Source organism: Pinus tabuliformis, chromosome 7 (genome assembly GCF_031772625.1).
Source record: "Pinus tabuliformis cultivar Carrire ecotype Pingquan chromosome 7, CPIR1, whole genome shotgun sequence".
In the NCBI taxonomy this organism is placed as follows: Eukaryota; Viridiplantae; Streptophyta; class Pinopsida; order Pinales; family Pinaceae; genus Pinus; species Pinus tabuliformis.
In genome coordinates this window covers 1,858,768,559-1,858,792,970 of record NC_142293.1, presented here as the reverse complement: position 1 = coordinate 1,858,792,970, position 24,412 = coordinate 1,858,768,559, and the positions used below count along the sequence as shown (strand labels likewise).

Sequence of the window (24,412 nt, the reverse complement as noted above, 5' to 3'; positions counted from 1 at the left end):
AATATTTTACTAATTTTATGAATAACATTTTGAAATTTTTCATTCCACATAAAATTAATATAAAATTTCACAAGAATAGTCCATGCTAGCTAGGACAAATAAATTCGACATAGATTTCACCATGCTAGCTAGGACAAATAAAATGTCATTTATATTTTTGGAACACATTCTAAATTTAGAAGTTTCTCACTAAAAGCCTAAAAATTATAGTTTTTCCTGGCAATATCATGAGATGTTTTTATTTTTAGTGAAAATTAATCTCCATGCGAGCTCGGAATTAGATTTAGTTTGCCAAGTCAGCATCGCTAATGAAGAGGCCATGAAAGCTGTACGGAACTTTGGCACGGAGCTCAACAGAAGCCACGATTTCAAGGGTCAGAGATTGCGCGTCCATCACCAGAGAACTGCAAATCCCGGTGCCTTCGTTATGGGTAAAAGCCACGATGTACCCATCGTCCTCCTCGGCATTTGGATCCGAACTCCAGAGCACAAAGAACATCTCACCGTCGAAGCAACCTTCGCCATACGACCTCGGGGCAACCATGCACTCCATGGCAGCCATCGCCTCTACCATATCAAAGTCAAGTTTAACGACCCCGCAGAGTTTAGGCAACAGTGCTCCTATCGACATGTATGCGTACCTGTTCTTCTTGGCAACGAACTGGGGATTGATGACGCCCAACTCCAAACACTTTGAAGACAATGGCTTTCTGGATATAATCCTATTTCTCAAATTTATGTGGACCTTCTCTGCTATGGAATGGACCAGATGAGTTCTCTCCACAATGTGCTCCACCGGCCGTACAAATTGGCGGCAATCAACACGATCTCGTCGCCCTCGTCCCACGCGTTAAGCGAATGGAAGAAATTGAGGTCGGGGATATCGAACAATTTCATCGTGGCCTCGTCTGTTGCATAGTACTGGAGAACGTCGAGCTGCGAGACCTTAGCGGGGTCGCAGCCCATGGGAGAGCTGCCGCCGACAATCATGTTCATGGGGTCCACCACGATCTGGGTATCGAGAAAGATGGAATACTGCTTTGTTATCGCAAAATCGTGAATAAACGATGGTTGCAACATCGACAGGATTCCGATGTCCAGTTATTTTTCTCCGGCAGGCGACACTCTGAAATAATTAAGAAATGGAGGAATGAAACTGCAACGGAAAGCGAAAAGCTCTCGCATCTCGGGTTTGGTATTGGGATGTGCTGTCATGGCCATGAAGAGTTTCCCATTGGAGTCATACCTGCCGACAGTGACGATGTCGCCGGATTCCGTGACCTTCATCGCTTACGACAGATCTGATTCCTCGAGCGTCATCAGTGTGGCATTGAAATACAGTGGATCGGTATTTTCCAATCCTGTGCCATTGAAGGGATTAAAGAGGCTGAGAGCCACTCTGGCGTTGAACCAGATTCCCCTAGCCAATCTGGCGGCGAGGCTGTAGAAACCAGAAAAGAAGTTGGGCACCACCCAGCCTCCCGCTGTCTCTTCTTGCACAAATTTGTGCGTGTGGACAAAATGGCTGCAGAACGTTACTTGACAATCTTTGATCATGACGGCGTGAAGCATTCCGTCACCCTCTAAAAGATGGGGGCTGCCTCTGGGGACGTATCTGGGATTCGGCCCATTGTGGATATAAACACCGTCAAGGCAGGCAGGGAGAGTGCAAAGTAATGAATAAACGAAGGATTCTGACATCTAGTTATTTTTCTCCGAGAGGCGACACTCTGAAATATTTAGAAACGAAGTAATGAAACCGCAACGGAAAGTGAAATGGAGGAATGAAACAGTAACGGGATCGATCTAGGGATGCGTTGTCATGTCTATGAAGAGTTTCCCGTCAAAGTCATACTTGCCGACAGTGATGATGTCGCCGGATTTCGTGACCTTCATTGCGTATGGCATATCTGATTCCTCTTCAGCCATCAGTGTGCCATTGAAATACAGGAGACTGGTATTTCCCAATCCCATGCTGATGAAAGGATTAAAGAGGCCGGGAGCCACTCTAGCATTGAACAGGATTCCCTTGGCCAATCTGACGGCGAGGCTGTAGAAACCGGAAAAGAAGTTGGGCACCACCTGGCCTCCCGCTGTCTCTTCTTGCACGAATTTGTGCGTGCGGACGAAACGATTGCAGAACATTAGTCTTTGATCATGAAGGCGTGAAGCATTCCATTAAGATGGTGGCCGCCTCTGGGGATGTATCTCGGATTCAGCCCATTGCGGATATAATCACCGTCAATGTAGGCAGGGAGATTGCGTTGTATCTTGTCGCACACCACTAGTGCAGTGTCTTGCACGGCAATGAAGTTTCCAGCCAACAAAAATCTTGGATCCACGGAAGGCCTCAGAGGATTATCGATAAATTTATTTATAAGATCATCCACAACATTGCTAAAACTGCCGCTAAAGCAGCAGAAATGCCATTAAGCGGATTTTCTGAGGGAAGTGTAGTAGTGGGCATGGGCGTGGATTTCAAATCATTACTTTGAGATCCAGTGCCATTGACAACGGTTTTGTTCTTCTGATATCTTGGATGACTTGAATATGTCTTAGAATGAAATTCCCTCAAGATAATCTTCTTAAGCTCACTTCCATCTGGAACATAGATCTGGTCCTAAAACTTGACCAAGCCATCTACTGTGAGATGATAGTCCCCATTCCAATCACCTATACCATGTTGATAAAATCAATATACTTGTCATCCTGTTGTCCTTCCTGCAAAATACGATCTTGTAAATATGTACCATAAAAACTCATAGTTGTTATGTGATTTACTTGCATCCTCCTGCTAAGAGCATCTACAACCTTGCCCTCTTTACTTTTAATGTACCTGATCTCAAAGTCGAACTCACTGATCGTGGACAACCATATGGCTTGCTTGGCATTCAAATTAGGTTGGTAAAATATATACCTCGATCCACTGTGATCCCTCATCAAGATGAACCTCCTACCAAGAAGATAATGCATCCACATCTTCAAAGCATGGATGATTGCTGCCAACTCAAGATCATGTGTCAGGTAATTCTGCTCATGCTCATTAAGTTTCCTTGATTCATAGAATACTACATGTCCTTCTTGCATTAGGACTGCACCAAGCCCTCTCTTGTAAGCATATGTACATACCACAAGCTCTTTGTCCAGATATGCAAACAATTGCTTCAACTGCTCAAAACTAATTACACATTCCTCTATCCATTCAAACTCCTTACCTTTCCTTTACAACGATGTAATAGGATAAGAAATATGTGAGAATTTATTGATGAACCTCCTGTAATAACCTGCTAACCTCATAAAGGACCTTACCTCATCCACATTCCTTAGAGTCTCCCACTCCATGATAGCCCTTATATTTTCTGGATCCACTGTTATGTCTTCCTTGGAAACCACATGTCCCAAGTAATGTACCTTTGTATGAAAGAAACTTCATTTATTGAGCTTATCATACAACTGATGTTCTCTTAGCAATCTCAATACTGCTGCTAAATGTTCGACATGTTCTTCCTCAGTCTTAGAATATACCAAGATATCATCAATGGATACAATAACAATCTTGTCCAGATAAGGACACAACAGACTATTCATCAAGCACATAAAGTAGTTGGAGCATTAGTCAAACCAAATGGAACTACAACAAACTCGTAATTCTCATACCTAGACTAGAAAGCAATCTTGTAGATGTCTTCTTCTTTGATGTGTACCTCATGGTATCCTGATCTCAGGTCAATCATCGAGAACACTGTTGCTCCCTTCAACTAATCAAACAAGTCATCAATCCTCGGAAACAAATACCTATTCTTGATGGTCACTTTGTTAAATTGTCTGTAATCAATGCATAACCTAAGAGTATCATCCTTATTCTTCACAAACAACATTGGTGCACCTTAAGGCGATACACTTGGCCTAATGTATCCCCTGTTAGGCATCTCCTTCAACTCAACCAACTCTGGTGTGCTCATCTTGTAAGGCGCCTCTGATGCTAGCCCTACCCCTGGTACCAACTCAATAGAAAATTCCACTTCTGTGTGAGGTAGCAACTTTGAAATATTTGTCGAAAACACATCCTGGAATTATTGTAGAACTAGGTACCTTCTCAAGACATTTGCATCCTCAACTTCCTTACCTTTGTCATCGAAAATATGCAATGCGAATAACACACACCCTTTCTTGCAATTGCGTTTTGCCTACATAGATGTAACCATTGTAACTGATGTTTCCTTCTTCTTACCATGCAAGAATCTTTGTTCCCCATTGTCATCCAGACACTCAATAGCCTTGTCATAACATTCCACCTTGGTCCTATGAAGATACAACTAGTTCATTCCCAACAACATATTATATGATCCTAACAACAATACATTCAAATGTGATGATGTAGGCATACCATTAAAATCAAATGTAAAAGCTCCTACCTAGTGATAAACTCTCTTATTTGTACTTGTATCCAACTGCACTAACCAAGATTTTGCATGCACTTATTTATTCAAAACACAGTTATCCACCAGGTCAAGATTAACATAACTATAATTAGCTCCAGGGTCAATAAAAATAGAAACAACTTGACAATAAAAAACAAAAGCATAAAAAAAAATTATTTTGATTTCAATAGTTATACAACTTGAAACAGGGTCAAATAATAAAATTACTAACGTAAACACTATGCAACATGCAATGGCCAGACAACTCCAAAATACCAAATATGTGTAGAGGTTGTATATTTCTTTCAACCACACATCTAAATATTTGTGAACAATGCGCTGAATACCACCATTTTATAATGCTAAATACCTAAGTTAACCTTATAGAAAAGTGATTATTTTAAAAATTGTTATTTTTCAAACCATCTTTTATTTTTATTTTTTTTATTTAAAATAAATTATAAATTCTTTAAAAATAATGGGAAATTCAATTTTAATCAATATATATTAGCATGTGATAAATCTAAATAATACAAAATTTCTATCAAACAAAAATGAAAATAGATTTAGTCAATTTAATTTCAAGTGGTGTGGTTGTTCCACTGCGAATTTGATAACTGAATTATGATAAGTTTTCCCTACTGTATAGTGATTCAGTCATTTTACAACTTTCAAGATACTCCATCTAGATAACTAATTAGTGGTCACTCAAATAATTAAATTAAATTATATATTTGTAAAACAATTAGGAAAAAATAATTAAGTAACCATTTTAATATTCTTGCTATGTATTATTAGTGTTCCTATATATGAGATTATTAAATGAATATAATCTTAAAATTTATTGAAATTTGTAAAAAAATTGTTTAAATATAAATATAAGAATTATTTTGAGGAAAATATGTCTTACACGTGTAAGATGATGTAAATTCAATAATGTTTAAAGTTATTATAATAATGTTTATTAGATTAATCGTTAGAAATCAACATGTGTAGGATGATGTAAATTAAATAATGTTTAAAGTTATTATAATAATGTTTATTAGGTTAATTGTTAGAAATCACCCTAAAAGAGAAGGATAAAAATGATATATATATATATATATATATATATATATATATATATATATATATAGAGAGAGAGAGAGAGAGAGAGAGAGAGAGAGATTATTTTGAATAAATGGTCAATAAATACATGGTTAAAATATTCTTTATAAACAAATCATTAATTCAAATTATAATAATTATAATAATATAATTATTATAAATTAATTAAAATTAAAATAAATATAATAAAATATAAATTAAATTAAATATTTTGCCCATTTTATGAATAACATTTGAATTTTTTCGTTCCACATAAAACTAATATAAAATTTCACAAGAATAGTCCATGCTAGCTAGGACAAATAAATTCCACCTAGAACTAATAAAAGATTTCACCGTGCTAGCTAGGACAAATAAAATGTCATTTATATTTTTGAAACACGTTATAAATTTAGAAGTTTCTCATTAAAAGCCTAAAAATTATAGTTTTTCCTGGCAATATCATGAGATGTTTCCATTTTTAGCAAAAATTAATCTCGATGCGAGCTTGGAATTAGATTTAGTTTGCCAAGTCAGCATCGCTAATGAAGAGGCCATGAAAGCCATAAGGAACTTTGGCAGGGAGCTCAACGGAGGCCACGATTTCAAGGGTCGAAGATTGTGTGTCCATCACCAGAAAACTAGAAATCCTGATGCCTTCGTTATGGGTAAAAGCCACGATGTACCTGTCATCATACTCGACATTTGGATCCGAACTCCGGGTTTCACGCCCCTACACTGGCAGTACTCTTCCAACCGCACTATAGCGAGGTGTAGCACTACCAACCATTTTCTTTTCACTAATACTTACGATTGTAGACTACGCCTAACATTCCATAGTTTATTTTTCATTACCAAGTATTATCTTTATCATTTATACAAATGAAAACCCATACATATTCATCATCAATAGAAATTAACACATATACAATTACACAACAGTATAAAGGGAGGGGCAAATCCCTCCAATATGAGTTTGCACGATATCAATATATATAATCTTCTTTTATAAGTACAAGATAAATCTTGGGAAACCCCAAATTTACACTTAGCCAAATTTCCAACTTTCGGCAAACTTGGTTGCCCAGCTCGTCGGCGCCTCCGCATGGTCACTGCATGACTCTCCAACCCTTCGTTCACCTCGTCGCACGATTGTGTCATTTGCCCAACTTGGGCGCGCCTCGTTGTAACCAAGTCGCCACACATGTGCGCCTTAGCATGAGTCACACCTCCGTTCACAACTCCAACACTTCACCGTCGTTTCGTCGTGCACGACGTGCCCTACTCGAGTCACTCGTCTGCACGATTCTTTGCTTCGGCGTGCACGACGCGCCCTCGCCCAGCCGCCCATCTGCACGTCCACCCGTTCACCCAAACTCGTTCACCGTTACAACTTCACCTGAGTCCCCACACGACTTCACCCAGGTGACCACACGACTTCACCAAGGTGACCACACGACTTCCCCCGGCTCGCTTGAATGACTTCACTCGGGTCACCTAACGACCTCACTCGGCTCGCCCGAATGACTTCGCTCGATGACCTTGCCCTGTTCGCTCGAACGACCTCACCCGAGTTTTCTACTCGATGACCTCACCCGAGTTTTCTGCCCGATGACCTCGCCCGAGTTTTCTGCACGAATTTTTCACCCGAGTTTTTCACCTGACTTTCCTGCAAGATTTTTTCACCTGAGTTCCGCCCGTTGTGCGGGCTCATCCACGCACCGCAGAACTCTTTGTTTGAAATCGTGTTGGCCGAATGATGATGGCTCATCTCCTCAAATGCTCCACCAATATATATGGGTGGGTGGCAGGTTATGTCACCCGGCCAGCCCACGCCCAATGCCCAAGTTGACTCGTTCAACATGTTGCCTTCGCCCGAGTGGAGGGTCGGCCCGCCCAACTCGTGGGACTGCTCTCTCAACTCGCCCAACATCATATAAACTCGTCTCTTGGTTGTTTTACTTCACATTTCGCACAAGCTCCTCGCCCGTCCTTCACATGGTGAAGGTGACCCGGACCGCAAGTGCTTACATCCTCCCCCACTTGAAGTCATTGTCGTCCTCGACAATATCTCATTCCAGCAACCATATGTCACCAAGATCCCCATACTAAGGCATACACCCCATCGGTATGTCATACATCGGAAAATCATCTCAATCCATGATCATAAACCACCCTGTCACAATCTCCACATGCCGCTCCCCATCATGGAAGGCTGGCCCCTCCATCTCAAACTACATGCTTCCTGCAACATATCGTGTCGACCTCATCATGTGTCCTCCTCGTGTGAACTGCTGCCATGATACTCCAACACAATGCTAACACATCTCTGCACACTACGCATCCCCATGTTTTAACTAGTTGGGTAGCTAATCCAACAAGTCACGTCCAAACAATGAGAGTGAACATCCTCATGCCATCATCAGTTATTCCTCAGAACATCTCGTCACATCCTCAACTCGATCAAGAATCCATTTCCATATAAGTATAAGCCATGCTCAAGTACATGAAGTAGCCCTCATCTCATCTGCAACATGTTGTCCATGATGTTTGGTACCAATGTGCTGCATGAAATCAACCGCATCTATCCCAACATCATCCATTTGTAAAACATCCATCTCCTCAAAGTGAAGAGATCATCTCATCAAAATCCGACTCTCGATGCACCACATCTAGGTCCATGAAGCAACCCCCATCATATCTGTATGTGCCATCCCTCAAGTCTGCCATAGAAACAAGTATACCCCTGTCTCATCTATCCATGTGCTGCCCATGATCATAGATCAATCAGCTCCCATGTGTCAAAAGTGGTTAAGTCTCGGCTCAACCCATGCCCAAGTGTTGCCACCAACGCATCATCATCGTTGTAACTCCATCACTCCTAAGTGTCTCATATCGATCCTCCTCATCAAGTCACTCTTTCAAGCTACACCCATACATGTTCTGGAAAGTATGCATCCCATTCTACATCAAAGTCTCTAACCTTAGCTCCTCAATGCCTCAGATCCTCCAAGTCCACCATATGAAGTCTCCAAAAGTCACAACAATCTCATGTCATTGTGAGCTCCATGAGTCATCTCCAACCAACATCTAGCAAGCACACAAGTCTCGGCCCAAAGGTCTCTGCAAGATGCCTCAGCTCTCCATGTAGTAGGAATGCTCCATAGTCTACTCACAACTCCATCCAAGTCCATGGCCTTGTTGTACATAAGTGCACAACCTCTCCATCGGCTCATAAGCAAAACATCTCCATGTCACACCAGCAAATCCACCTGCACAACATCCCTGCCTTGGCACTCCTCATTGGATGCCCATAAGTGACACCTCTACAAGTGCTCCTGCATAATGTCCCTGCATAAGACTGCCATTTTCCATGTCTCCAACTTGATGTCCATGACTAAGTTTCCCATGTAGTCCAACCAAGTAGACCCATCACGACAATCGGTCATCCTCATCCAAGTCTACAATTTTCGGTCTAGTGAACTCGGTCACCCAACCATATCATCATCACATGAGTCTCTCCACCATAGCTCCCCCACTAAAGGTTCCACCAAGACTTGCTCTTGGTCTCGGCCATGAGAAGTCCACCCAAGTATCATCATAATCAAGTGTGTGCCCTCCAATCTGTCCATGATTCATGGCGGGCACTTAGCCAATTCTCCATGTGGCTAAAGCATGACCCATTCCTCCGCAACGATCATCATGTTCCTCCCTTGTCATGGACCTTTGTACCTTCTACCATAAGGTCACAAACAACCCCAACAAGTCCTGCAACAGTCAACAATCCTTGCTTCTCCATACAAGGTCTCATCGTAGACATCCATGGTAAGATGCTCCCTTGCATCGGCAAACTGATTTTTCTCTTCCCCGCATACGGTTCATCTATCAAATGCTCAATTGAAACACAAGTATCAATAATACTTACATCATCATTGTGAGGCTCCTCCATGTGAGTATCCTCATCCATCCATGTTTGAAAACTACACGATCCTGGTCCAACTTGATCAATCTCAAGTTTATCCTCCATCGTTGTCATATCTGCAACATCCCCAATCATCACGGCTTCCTCTTCCTTGTTAGCACAATCTGCAACTTCATCCTGCTCCATTGTCCAACCAAGTTGAAGAAGTTTGTCTTCAACATTCGTTTCCAAAAATTCAAGTTCCTTTCGAATCCGGGGATTCTCTTCTTTCATCCACTTCAACCTATATAAGGTAAGCAAGAGCTTCCCTTCGCATTCTTCCAAACCTGCCATGCCTTGTCGTTCAGCTTGGCCCAAGCACTAAGCTTCACCTCCGCTAAACCTGTTTCACCAGTCACCTGAATCACCATGATATTCTACCTGTCACCTGCAAAACTTAAACTTCCTGCCAAGTCTTCGGTCTTCATAGAATCAGCTCCTTGATTCAGTTCACCAAGTTTCCTGCAAAACTTGGACCAGCTCTGATACCACGTGTCACGCTCCTACACTGGCGGTACTCTTCCAACTGCACTATAGCGAGGTGTGGCACTACCAACCATTTTCTTTTCACTAATACTTACGATTGTAGATTATGCCTAACATTCCATACTTAGTTTATTTTTCGTTACCAAGTATTATCTTTATCCTTTATACATTCCATACTTAGTTTATTTTTCGTTACCGAGTATTATATTTATCCTTTATATAGATGAAAACCCATACATATTCATCATCAACAACAATTAACACATATACAATTGCACAACAGTATAAAGGGAGGGGAAACTCCCTAAAATATGAGTCTGCCTGATATCAATATATATATAATCTTATTTTATAAGTACAAGTTAGATCTTAGGAAACCCCAAATTTACACTTAGCCAAATTTCCAACTTTCGGCAAACTCGGTGTCCTAGCTCATCGATGCCTCTGCACAGTCGCCGCAGGACTCTCCAACCCTTCGTTCACCTCGTCACACGATCGTGTTGTTTGCCCAACTTGGGCACGCCTTGTCGTAACCAAGTCGCCACACACGGGTGCCTCCGCATGAGTCAGACCTCCGTTCACAACTCCATCACTTCACCGTTTCCATCGTTTCGTTGTGCACGATGCGCCCTACCCGAGTTGCCCATCCACACGATTCTTCGTTTCGGCGTGCACAATGCACCCTTGCCCGGCCGCCCGTCCGCACGTCCAGCCGTTCACCCAAACAACTTCACCCGAGTCACCACATGACTTGACCCAGGTCACCACACCACTTCACCTGGCTCACCCGAACAACTTCACCCAGGTCACCCGACGACCTCGCCCGAACGAACTCACCCGAGTTTTCTGTTTGATGACCTCGCCTAAGTTTTCTGCCCGACGACCTTACCCGAGTTTTTTGCACGAGTTTTTCGCCTGAGTTTCTCACTGGAGTTTTTCACCCGACTTTCCTGCACGAGTTTTTCACCCGAGTTCCACCCATCGTGCGGGCTCATCCACGCATGACAGAACTCTTTGTTCAAACTCGTGTTGGCCGAATGATGATGGCTCGTCTCCTTAAACGCTCCACCAATATATACGGGTAGGTGGCGGGTTATGTCACTCGACCGACCCACACCCAACGCCCAAGCCGACTCGTTCAACATGTTGCCTTCGCCCGAGTGGAGGGTCGGCTTGCCCAACTCGTGGGACCGCCCTCTCAACTCGCCCAACATCATATAAACTCATCTCTTGGTTGTTTTACTTCGCATTCCGCACGAGCTCCTCGCCTGTCCTTTGCACGGTGAAGGTGGCCCAAACTGCAGGTCCTTACACCAGGGCACAAAGAATGGCTCATTGCCGAAGCAACCTTCGTCATACAACCTCGAGGCAACCACGCACTCCATGGTAGCCTTCGCCTCCACCATATCAAATTCGTGTTTAACGACCCCCCAGACTTTAGGCAACGATGCTCCTATCGACATGTATGCATACCTGTTTTTCTTGGCAACGAACCGGGGATTGATGACACCCAACTCCAAACATTTTGAAGACAATGGCTTTCTGGATACAATCCCGTTTCTCAAATTTATGCAGACTTTCTCTACTGTGGATGGAATGGACCAGATGGGTTCTCTCCGGAACTTGCTCGCTGGGTAAGAATTGGCCACAATTATTATGATCTCGCTAGTCTCCATATAGGATACTAGAGGCATTCGATATTCTTCTTTCTAATCGTCCCTGTACCAGTGTACTTCTGAGCCTAATAGATAGAAATTTCGCTGAATAAAATCCTTGCCACTTGCCATTTGCTGCAACTGATAGTTATTTCCTTGTTGTACCAGATTACTTTAACGGTCGTTCCTTCTGGTGCCTAGTACTTTGGTACCCCAATACTTGTCGGTTAATGCCGTTTTCATATCCTAATTTCCAATCTTGTAGCCGATGCAAATTTTCTATTAACACAGGAACATCACATACTGAATTGCTCCATTATATGATTATTTCGACCTCTCAGTATTTAAGTAGCTTGGTATGGGCCTCACTAAGGGTGAACCTTGGATATTCATTATTTTATTGTAAAGCCTTGGTTTTTGGAGCCATTTTGGCCAAAACCAAATACACACAAAATCTTTGCAAAACATGACCCTAGGGCAAGTGCTGAAACTCCTAGTATGCAACGTCATTCCATGGTGAACCAATTATGAAATGGCACATGGTCTTTTTTTTGGCCACCTCATCACTGCTACATTACATCTGCCAAGTCCTACAAGATATCGGCCTTGGCTTCTTACATAAATGCCCGAAATTTTGGTATCCTAGTGAGTCGTGAGTCGTTTCACTGAGGTTGAGGAATTGCTCGAAGGGTCATAGTGTTTGAATCAGATTTTTGATGCTGGAAATAGATTCAGTACCATCAAAAACATCAAAAACGTCTAAAATTTTGAAATTTACCAACTATAACTTGAATTTACAAAAATCTTTACAAAATTTTCTTAAAATATAACTAAAATTTCCATAACTTTAAGGAAAAAACACAATCCCATTGCACTACGAATTTCGTAATATAAGACTTTACCTAACCTACCAAGTCATTTGCTATGTCCTTTGCTTCGACCACTCCGAACCTATGATGTGTTTGGGCACTGATATGTTCCAATCATCTAATTACCCTGTTAAAAGTGCTAAATCTACTTACCACGTGTCATTACTGTCCATCACCACGCCATCGAATCTACCACTTGACATCCATGTGAAAGTGCGGCACCATGCTAGCTTCCCTATCATATCAGTTGCCACATCATATCAGCGTAATGCTTTATGCTCCATTTGGTACTTGGTGCTCTAGTACCTCTGTATGGTTAAGCACTGCTAATCCTATTTAGTGCATGCTATTTTTGTAAGGCAAAAAGTCACGGTAAAACACCAAATTTTAGCTACAATATTTTCAACTATTATTTCATACAAAACTACATCATTGTATCGACGTCGTGTTTTTCTTTTCGTTTTCCTTTGCCCTGGAGAAACACCAAATTTGTTTAGTGTGGGCACGTCAAAGAAATGACAAATTCTGTTCCTTGTGGTCTTTCCATTCCATGTAACACCAAATTTTGTTCATTATGGAAACATCAAGTTTTTTTTATCATATCTACAATGCCCTTTGTTGCTTGATTTTTTAGTTTGGATCTACTGGACCCTCAAAACTTCCTTGTGCACTACAACACTTCCTTTAATGAACATATTTTACTACAGACTTGGCCAACATTACTTTTGACATCAAAGAAAGACATTGTAATTGACATTAATGACAATGTATGTGTAACGTTTATTACAAAATTATTTAGATTTGAGTGACATGATAAATTTAATATTAGAAAAGATATATGGTATTATATCATGAATAAGAACCAACAAAAAGAAAGACATTGTAATTGACATTAATGGCAATGTATGTGTAACGTTTATTACAAAATTATTTAGATTTGAGTGACATGATAAATTTAATATTATAAAAGATATATGGTATTATATCATGAATAAGAACCAACAAAAATATAGATAATTTTAGTCTTTATATATTAAAATAAAATAAGGAAAATGCATTTAATATTTTAAAATATATATTGTATCATATCATGAATAGGAACCAATAAAAATATAGATAATTTTAGTTTTTATATATTAAAATAAAATAAGGAGAATTAGTTATTCAATCTTATTTATACTTTTCATTTTCATTATATAATACCAAAAGTATAATGCTAATTCAAAGGGCCATATTTAGTAATCAAAATATTTATAAGTTTTGAACCCAAGACTTTCATTTCAATGAGACTTTATTTCCACAACCATTTCCAATTAAGCTACCCCAAGAAAACTTTATTTGAACATATTTATAAGTTGTTAAAGAGATTTTTTTTTGTTTGTTTGTCTATAAAGTTATTTTTCCACGATAAAATGATACTTTCTATTTTGAGATAAAACCAAAAATACATCCAAAAGCGCTATATGTTCATAATCATACAAATCTAAATCACACAATATCTACAAAATGATTCTATATGATACACTTGTTCTTCTACGTAATTATTTGAGCATAATCATGACATCTCAAAGATAAAAGCTATAGGAAAAAACTTTACATATTTGCTTTTTAGGAAATCTAGCATAGCCATGTGGCTTATTACTATGAAGTTGTTCTTACTATGAGAAATGATTTGATCATTCTTGAATTTATGAATGTATGTGTGTTTTTGGAAAGATCAATGGTTCTTTAGATATAACATCAACCCATATATTTAATTCTATAAAGTAGGCATAAAAGAATTTTTGTAATTGTTGGACAAATATTTTTAATGGCACAATCTAACTCTTCCACTTTGTGGCTATTTATTAATAATTTCACAATAAATTTTTTTGGTGAAATTATGAGTTTTTGTTCCTTAAGATGCATTATATTCATAAATAGATTCAACACCCTCACTGAAATTTGTGATTCCAACAATTCATATTGCTTATCTTTCAAAATATATAAAAAAAAAAATGCCAAAAAAACAACACATAAAAAAATTACTGATTTCAATTACTATACAACTTGAAACAAATTCAAATAATAAAATTAGTAACCCATCCTCTAACATCCCATGGCTAAACAACTTTGAATTACCAAATATCTATAACGGTTGTATGTTTCTTTCAACCACACATCTAAATACTCATGAAGAATGCATTGAATACCACCATTTTATTAATGTTAAAAACCCAACATTATAGAAAAGTGATTATTTTAAAATGTGTTATTTTTCAAATTATTTTAAAATTTATTTTATATCTATATATATATATATATATATATATATATATATATATATATATATATATATATATAGATATATATATATATTTTAATTTAAAAAAAAAAAACTTCTAAAAATAAATTCAATTCAATTAAAATTTTTATATATTAATGTTTGATTTAAATAATAGAAAATTTATATCAAACAAAAATTGATTCAATCATTTTTATTAGGTTTAGAGTATGTCTTAAAAGTGTTTTTTTTGTTCCTTTCGCGAGTAATCAGGTGGTGTGGTTGTCCCACTACTAATTTGACAACTGAATTATGATAGGTTTTTTTTTATTTATAGAAATATATTTTACAACTTTCAAAATACCACATCGAGATAGCAAATTGGTGGTCACTCAAGTAGCCATTTAGATTATAGAATATATAAAACAATTGTAAACTAGCAATTGCACCATATGTTGCAAAGGAAACGTCGTTAGGTATTGGAAAGAGTAGCATAGAAGAAAAATATGTGATATGTTATGCCATCTAATTATAAATATGAATTAAATGTAACAATAAGGTTTGTTCCCAACAAGACATGTTTAAGACTAATTAGATTCACATGAATCATATAAATAAGTTCAAATCCTTTCAAAATTTTAAATCAAATCCAACGCTTCTAATATATGTGTGCCCTCAAAGTGATGACTTTGAATACAAGGAATCATTGTTTTCTCATCTCTTCTAATATTGGTGTGCAAGTAATGACTTATGACCATGAACCAAATCTTCTTGCATGATAATCCTATTATACCCGAACCAAGACGTTGAATCCATTAGCAATGATAAATTTGCAATGATGGAAACATATTGCAAGACTCAAGATGTGATAATCCATCATCTGTGATCTTCGTTAACGCTAAGCTTAGATGAGACATCTTACTCCATAAGTTCACAATACTGAGTACCACAAACATTATAGAACAACATACCTTGATTCATATTTAGACTACTCAAATTTAGCAATTATTTTGTCATCCATAGTTTACAATTGTGGAATTTTAAACCATGATATTAACTCTAAATTTAAAATTTAACTTTTATGGCAAAATCTAGCATATCAATTTATGACATTTACAACAAAAACAACCTACAAATGTTGATAATTACTTACGAATATTTATTCCATAAATTTGTAGGTTTTAACCCCGTACAAAAATTACTTGCATACGAATTCTAAAACACAGAAAATAAATAATGCGAGAGTAGAACAAATAAAACACATATACACAAAGATTTTCCCCTGGATCCCAAAACCGGGACTACCAGCTTGATTTTTCATTATGTTCCTTTCAATGTTATAATACATATTTATACATGCCGAAGCATCCAATACCATGGACTGAAAAACCATCGCGTCCAATACCTTCAACCGAAAACCATCACGTCCAAAAAACATGTGCGAAAATCATGCATAAAACCATAGGTGGGTCTGCCCAACCTAACATAGGGTCCAAAACCAAAATTTTCCAGGGCGCTGCCCCGGACCCCATAAAGTGGAGTTACGGGTGCCCCTCAAACCCCCTGTTAACTACATGGAAAGAATATAACACAACCCAACATTCTCCCACTTGTTGTTCTTTTTCCACAGGGGGCCACAAGAGAGCTTAGTCATTTTTCCAGCCCTGAAATGCCCATTGTCTCTCTACACCAAGAGAGCTTCTCAGAGCTCACAAATTTTTTCAATGCATCTGCAGTATTCTTCAAAGTGTCGACCTTTACCAGCAACATCTTTTTGTCTTCTATCATGTCCCTCACAAAGTGATACTGAACATCAATGTGCTTTGTCTTTGAATGATATGTGGGGTTCTTTGCCAAGAAAATTCCACTTTGGCTGTCACAGTCTATCCTTATAGCTTCCTGTACTAAACTCATACTTGAACACAATCTCTACAACCAAACTGCTTCCTTGCTTGCATGAGTGGCTGCCATGTATTCTGCCTCTATAGCTGACAGTGCCACTACAGATTGTTTCTTACTCATCCAACTGACTGCACCTCTAAATAGGTTAAATACATACCCACTTGTAGATCTTCTCTGATCCAAATCTCCAGCCCAGTCTGCATCAACAAAGCCATGAATATCCAACACTTTGTCCAATCCTAGTCTTCCTTGGTAGCACAAACCATAATCACTAGTGCCACACAAATACCTGAAAACCCGCTTCATTGTTGTCTAGTGCTCCTTCCCTAGTTTTGACATAAACCTGCTCAATACTCCCATTGCTTGTGCAATTTCTGGTCTAGTATAGACCATTGCATACATCAGGCTATCGACTGCACTTGCATATGGAACACGGGACATGTCCTCTTCCTCTTCTTGTGTCTTGGGACACTGTTCAGCAAATAACCTCACACCTACAGGAATAGGAACCTTCACAGGTTTACTATCCTGCATATTAAACCTCTGCAATATTGTCTGGACATACTTCCTCTGGTTTAACCAGAGCTTCCTCTTTGCCCGATCTCTTTTAATTTCCATGCCCAAAATATAGTTTGCAGCACCAAGATCTTTCATGTCGAATTTGGAGGACAATTGGGTCTTCAAATCCTGGATAACTTCTTTGTCATTTCCAACCAACAACATATCATCCACATACAAGACTAGATAAATAACACAGTCACCAATTAATTTAAAATACACATAGTGATATGCTTTGCTTCTGGTGAAGCCAAGTCCCCGTATAAATGTATCAAATTTCTGATACCACATCCTTGCTGACTGTTTTAACCCATATAGAGACTTCTTTAACTTACATACCATTTCTTTCTTACCCTTCACCACAAAGCCTTCAGGTTGCTTCATGTAGATCTCCTCTTCTAGATCCCCGTGAAGAAATGTTGTCTTCACATCCCTCTATTCTACCTCAAAATCAAAAGCAGCAACAACAAATAAAAGTAATCTAATAGAAGTTACCTTGGCAATAGGAGAAAATATATCACCAAAATCAATTCCCGACACCTGGGAATAACCTTTTGCTACCAACTGAGCTTTGTATTTCTCCACTTTTCCTTCGGCATTTGTCTTCTTTTTGAACACCCATTTGTTGCCAATGGGTTTCCTTCCAGCCGGCAAATCCACCAGATCCCAAGCCTCATTTTTGTGCAAAGATGCCATTTCATCAACCATGGCTTCTTTCTAGAGTTTTCCATCCTTTGAATCCACTGTTTCCTTCACAGTTCTAGGATCATCATGAGTAACAGACAAAGCAAAATTTGATCAGAAAGCAAATGGACTATACCTTTTTGGTTGCCTTCTTTCTCGAACTGATCTTCTCACAGCCGGAGTTTGTGGCTCTTCATCTTCTGATTCCTCCTATGTTGTAGAGTCTAATTCTTCCTCCTTTAGCTCAAACTCTATCTTCTTAGGTTCCTTTGGTTGGACTTCGTGTTTAATAACATCTTTCACCTCTCTGAACACCACATCTTGGCTGTACATAACCTTTCTTGTTACTGGGTTCCAAAGCTTATAACCCTTTAAACCATCCTTATACCCAATAAAGATGCACTTTTCAGATTTACTATCCAACTTTGTTCTTTTCTCCTTGGAACATGTACATATGCATCACATCCAAATACCCTCAGATGTGAAAGAGAGGGTTTCTTACCAGTCCGTACCTCTTGTGGAGTCTTATCCTCCAATGCTGATGAAGGTGACCTGTTGACCAGGTAACATGTAGTATCCACTGCCTTTGCCCAGAATGCCTGTCCTAACCCAACACCGCTGAGCATGTTTCTTGCCCTTTCCATCAACGTCTTGTTCATTCTTTCTGCAACTCCATTTTGCTGAGGTGTATATGGAGTAGTCTTCTTCCGTGCTATACCACACTTCTTGCAGAATTATTCAAATTCCTTACTACAAAACTCTCCACCATTATCTGTCCTTAGCACCTTTATCTTCTTCTCTGTCTGGTTTTCCACTAGAGCCTTAAATTCTTTAAACCTATCAAAGACTTCAGATTTCTTCTTAAGGAAATATATCCATGTATTCCTTGAGAAGTCATCTATAAATGATACATAGTACACAGACTTACCCAGTGATGGAACCTTCATAGGTCCAAACACATCACTGTGCACAAGCTCTAATATATGTTTCACCCTTTTACCACCAGAGGGGAAACTCACCCGATTCTGCTTCTCGTATACACAATTTTCATAGAAATCAAAATTCAGAGAGCTATTACTCATACCTTCTACCATACCTTTACCATGAAGTATTTGAAGACCCTTCTCTCCAATATGTCCAAGCCTTTGATGCCACAACATGGTCTTTTCTCCAGAGACCACTAGATTTTCTGCTCCACTTTCAGGAACCATGGAACTGTTGCACCCATCAACAACAGTGCTACCTTGCAGTTTGTACAGAGTTCCAATCCGAACTCCCCGCATCAATACCAGTGCTCCTCGAACCATCTTGCAGGTATCCTTCTCGAACATTGTTTTTACAGCTGCATCATCCAGCTTACTAACGGAAATCAAATTTCTGGCTAATTCAGAAATATGCAAAACACCCGGAAGTGTTCTAACCCTTCCACCTTGCAGCTTCAACTTTACTTTTCCACGACCAATGATTCTAGCCTTCCTGTCATCCCCCAAGAAGACATCACCACCATCATATTTCTCATACTCCCAGAACCACTCTCTATGGGGAGTGAAGTGAAAGGATGCACCTGAGTCAATTAACCATGCCTCATGATTTACATGTGTACTTGAAGAAGCCAGGTACACATCCCCACCTTCATTTGAGGTGGTTTTTGCCTCTGCAGAAGGAGCATCATCAGATCCCTTTCCTTTGTCAGGAGCTTTAGATTTACAGTCCTTTTTGAAGTGTCATTCCTTTCCGCATTTCCAGCACACCACCTTTACAGGTTTTCCTGGAGATTTAGATCTCCCTCTAGATTTAGCTCTCCCACTCGATGACTTATTTTTGTTTCTGTTCTGGGACCATCCTCGTATAGACAAGGCATCACTATTTTGGCTCTCCATATTTTTTCATCTCATCTCCTCCATCAGCAAGGCTGAAACTATTTCATCAAACTGCAAGGCAGTTGCATTGCTACCTATTGCAATAACCAGACTATGCCATGAATCTTGTAGAGAACACAACAAATTGATGCACTTATCTTCATCTGAAATTTTATTATCAACAGACGCTAACTGACTTACCACAGTATTAAACGCGTTCAGATGCTCTGTCACTGAGTCTCCATCTTTCATCCTCAGGTTATATAGCTTTTTTCACAGGAACAATTTATTCACCAGAGACTTAGATTGGTACAAAGTCCCTAACTTGTCCCACAAAGCCTTCATCGTAGTTTCCCCAGATACATTCAGCAATACTAAATCTGAGACACACAATCGTATTGTGCTCTTTGCCTTCCGATCCAACTTTTTCCATTCTTCATCAGACACTCCTGTTGGTTGAGTACTTGGATCTACCGTGATCCACTGATCTTTATCCACCAGCAGATCCTCCATCTTGAGTTTCCACAACTCAAAACTCTAACCATTAAATTTCTCGATCTCTATCTTTCCATGGCTCGACATCTTCTTTCACCACCAGAATCGATCTCGCAGATCTCCCACTGAACAGGGTCTACCACAGGCCCGGGCGAAAACCCTCAGCAACAAAGGCATCCCCTTGAAGCCAAATCTTCTCTGATACCAAATGTAGGTTTTAACCCCGTAAAAAAATTCACTGCATACGAATTCTAAAACACAGAAAATAAATAATGCAAGAGCAGAACACATAAAACACATATACACAGAGATTTTCCCCTAGATCCCAAAACCGGGACTACCAGCTTGATTTTTCATTATGTTCCTTTCAATGTTATAATACATATTTATACATGCCAAAGCATCCAATACCATGGACCGAAAAACCATCGCATCCAATACCTTGGACCGAAAACCATCACGTCCAAAAAACATGTGCGAAAATCATGCACAAAACCATAGGTGGGTTACAGGTGCCCCTCAAACCCCTTGTTAACTATGTGGAAAGAATATAACACAACCCAACAAAATTTTCTATGAACAAGCTAAAATACTTATATCAACTCACTGAAAAACATGAATTACTCTACCTTAAACTCTTTATATACCATACATTGAGAGTAGAGTGTAGAGTGAGTAAATAGTTTTAAGAAATGACCAACCTAAAATACTAATCACTACCCACAACTCTCTTTTGAAGGATTTCATCCATGTAATGTCAAGGCCAAACCTCTATACACTAAACTACAACTTTCACTATTAAATAAGGCAATCTTTCATTGGCTTTCACAAGGCTTTCACTGAACTAATGACTGTAGAACTACAACTTTCACTAGCTTCAATACAGTATGGCACCATATTATGCTGATTAATCTATTTCGGCAATGGGTTCTTTATACCCAAACATATTGATTAGTCTTTCTTTAGAAAGAGATTTCAAATGAAATTGAAAAGAATGGAGAGACATTAAAGCTATTAAGGTTTCTTCGTTTCAGGTTAGTTGGTACCACCTAGCACGAAACTCTTTCTCTTCTGTTTGAATGTAATATATTTGTATGTAACTAAGCTTCCCTTCCCACTTATTCTCATGACACCGAGAAGCAAAGTCCCGAAAATTTCGACACTTGAAGAACTTGATGTGGATCAAGTCCTTCCTTCCCTGGTTAAAGGAACCTGAATCCTCTTTATGATAGGTCTGATGGTAGTGATGATGGGTTGATGCTGGGTTGATGGGCTGATGTTGGTATGCAAGGCTGCTAGTATGCTGGGCCTACTAAGGAAGTCTAAAACAAAAGGCAAGTCATTCAATAAATCAAACTTTGTAAAGTCCCCATATGAAGGTTAGTCTCCGTAGGGAAGGTGCCACCAGTTCTTACAAGGAAGTGGTGCTTAAACTGTTGCTTCATCGATAGGATCTACGGGATCTACTTGTCCTTCTTCAATGACTGCTTCATCTACACCTGGATCTTGAACAAGCTTCGGATCTCGATCCTAAAAAGAACATTTTATCACTAAGCTTGTAGGAACATATGCAGATGGTGGTCCATAACTTTTAGTAACACTGATGTGTTCCTTGCCTGTAAATAGAATACTAATGGCAAAGCTAAGTTGTATCGGTGTGGAGTAATGAGCAATAAAGAAAGATATGAAATTGAAAATGACACGTGAGATCTTTGGTGAAGATGTATAGGGTCGTATTAAATAAACATTGACCTAACACATATCTCATTAATGAATGGCAGAAAATCATAATGACATATATAATAGATCTCATTCATGACAAATTGAATAATGACATATAATAGCAACATATACTAAGCACAATCACTGATAAACAAGAATTACTCTACCTTAAACTCTTTAGATACCATATATTGAGAATGGAGTGAGTAATTAGTTTTAAAAAATAACTAGTAAAGTTAATCACCATAAATAATCGTAACAAGTAATTAGTTTATGAACAAATGTAAATTATTGTGAATTTCTAAGTGAACATATAGTTTATAAACCAATGTAAATTACTATACTTTCTTAGGTTGTAGAAGGTCTAAATTTTCTTTTCAAGTAGATTCTCTACTTTAATAAAATTGGTTAAAAAAAGAGAAAGTGTTACCATTTTTGTGACTTAAACATAGATTCTCTACTTTAATACAATTGGTTAAGAAAAAGAAAGTGTTACCATTTTTGTGTCTTAAACATCTTTTTATTTTTGAAATTTTACATTTATAAACATGGTTGTAATATTATATAATATATTATAAGATATTTATAATAATAATATTTTTAACACAAAATTATATATATTAATATTAATTTTTAATAGATTTGTAATAATATTTAGCATAAATCAATAATATGACAAAATATTTAGATACAAAAATATTATATATGCATAGATGTTAACCACCAAAATTATTTATTGCAAAATATATTTTAAAATTTAAAATTTATATAACAGATTAATTAATAAACCAAATATAACTTCAAAACACTTTAAATTTTTTTTCTCAAACTATATTTGAAGTATTAATTAAACTTCAAAACACTTTGAATTTTTTTCTCAAACTATATTTGAAGTATTAATTAAACTTCAAAACACTTTGAATTTTTTTCTCAAACTATATTTGAAGTATTAATTAAACTTCAAAAAACTTTGATTTTTTTTTTCAAACTATATTTGAAGTATTAATCAAAATTCAAAACACTTTAATATATTTTAAAATTTAAAATTTAAATAACTAATTAATTAATAAACCAAATATAACTTCAAAACACTTTAAATTTTTCCCTCAAACTATATTTGAAGTATTAATTAAACTTCAAAAGACTTTAAATTTTTCCCTCAAACTACATTTGAAGTATTAATTAAACTTCAAAACACATCCCTATGGGAGGGATCTAGAGTGGAACAAAAAATTCCCATGTAGAGATTCCTCTCTGCAAGTGAATGTATGGTGACTTCAAGATTGGTAAAAATTTTGAAAACATTACCAATTTTGAAAACATCATTTCTCAATGTAAAATAAATTATAAATACATTTTTCCACTCATCATTCCATGAAAACTTGGGAAAACTTTCTATCAAGATAACTTCAAACATAGCTGCAAATTTTGGCCAAATTTATAAGAGTTGGGTTCCAAAATACAGTAATTTGTTTCCAAATATTTACAGAGAGCATTAGAAATTGTTCTCAAACCAGTATTAGATATTGAAACATTCCTGGTATCTAGAGACTAAAGCATAAAGTGAAACTATCACAATATATAAAAACAAAAACAAAAGTTAGCACAGAGTGAAACTATCAAAACATATAAAAACAATAGAAGAATCAAAACACATGCCTATGGGAGGGATCTCGAGTGGAACAAAAAAATTCCTAAAACCGGACACGAATAGTCCTAAAACTTGACTACAATAGTCCATGCCAGCTTGTACCAATAAATGTCATTTGTATTTCTGAAACACACCTCCGAGTTAGTTGGTTTGCCAAGTCAGCATCGCTAACGAAGAGGCCATGAAAGCCGTACGGAACTCTGGCAGGGAGCTCAACGGAGGCCACGATTTCAAGGGTCGGAGATTGCGCGTCCATCACCAGAAAACTGGAAATCCCGGTGCTTTCGTTATGGGTAAAAGCCACGATGTACCCGTCGTCCTCCTCGGCATTTGGATCCGAACTCCGGGGCACGAAGAACGGCTCACTGCCGAAGCAACCTTCGCCATACGACCTCGACGCAACGACGCACTCCATGGCAGCCATCGCCTCCACCATATCAAAGTCGAGTTTAACGACCCCGCAGAGTTTAGGCAACGGTGCTCCTATCGACATGTATGCATACCTGTTCTTCTTGGCAACGAACCGGGGATTGACGCCCAACTCCAAACATTTTGAAGACAATGGCTTTCTGGATACAATCCCGTTTCTCAAATTTATGCGGACCTTCTCTACTGTGGAATGGACCAGATGGGTTCTCTCCAGAACGTGCTCAGATAGCGGGTTTGTTCTTAGGAACCCGGAGCTTTTCTTCGGTTTTCACAGAGAATAAAACTATAGGGTGAGAATGGCGAGTATGCGAGTATGATCTTGTCTGAATGTTAAATACAGAAGACAAATTTATGGAGCAATTAGCTGCCAT

The 24,412-nt window shown here is 38.3% G+C and overlaps 1 pseudogene; it reads right to left on the bottom strand.

The window, feature by feature from the left end:
• Positions 1 to 283: 283 nt before the first annotated feature.
• On the bottom strand, positions 284 to 24,412 carry LOC149255859 (putative carotenoid cleavage dioxygenase 4, chloroplastic; annotated as a pseudogene).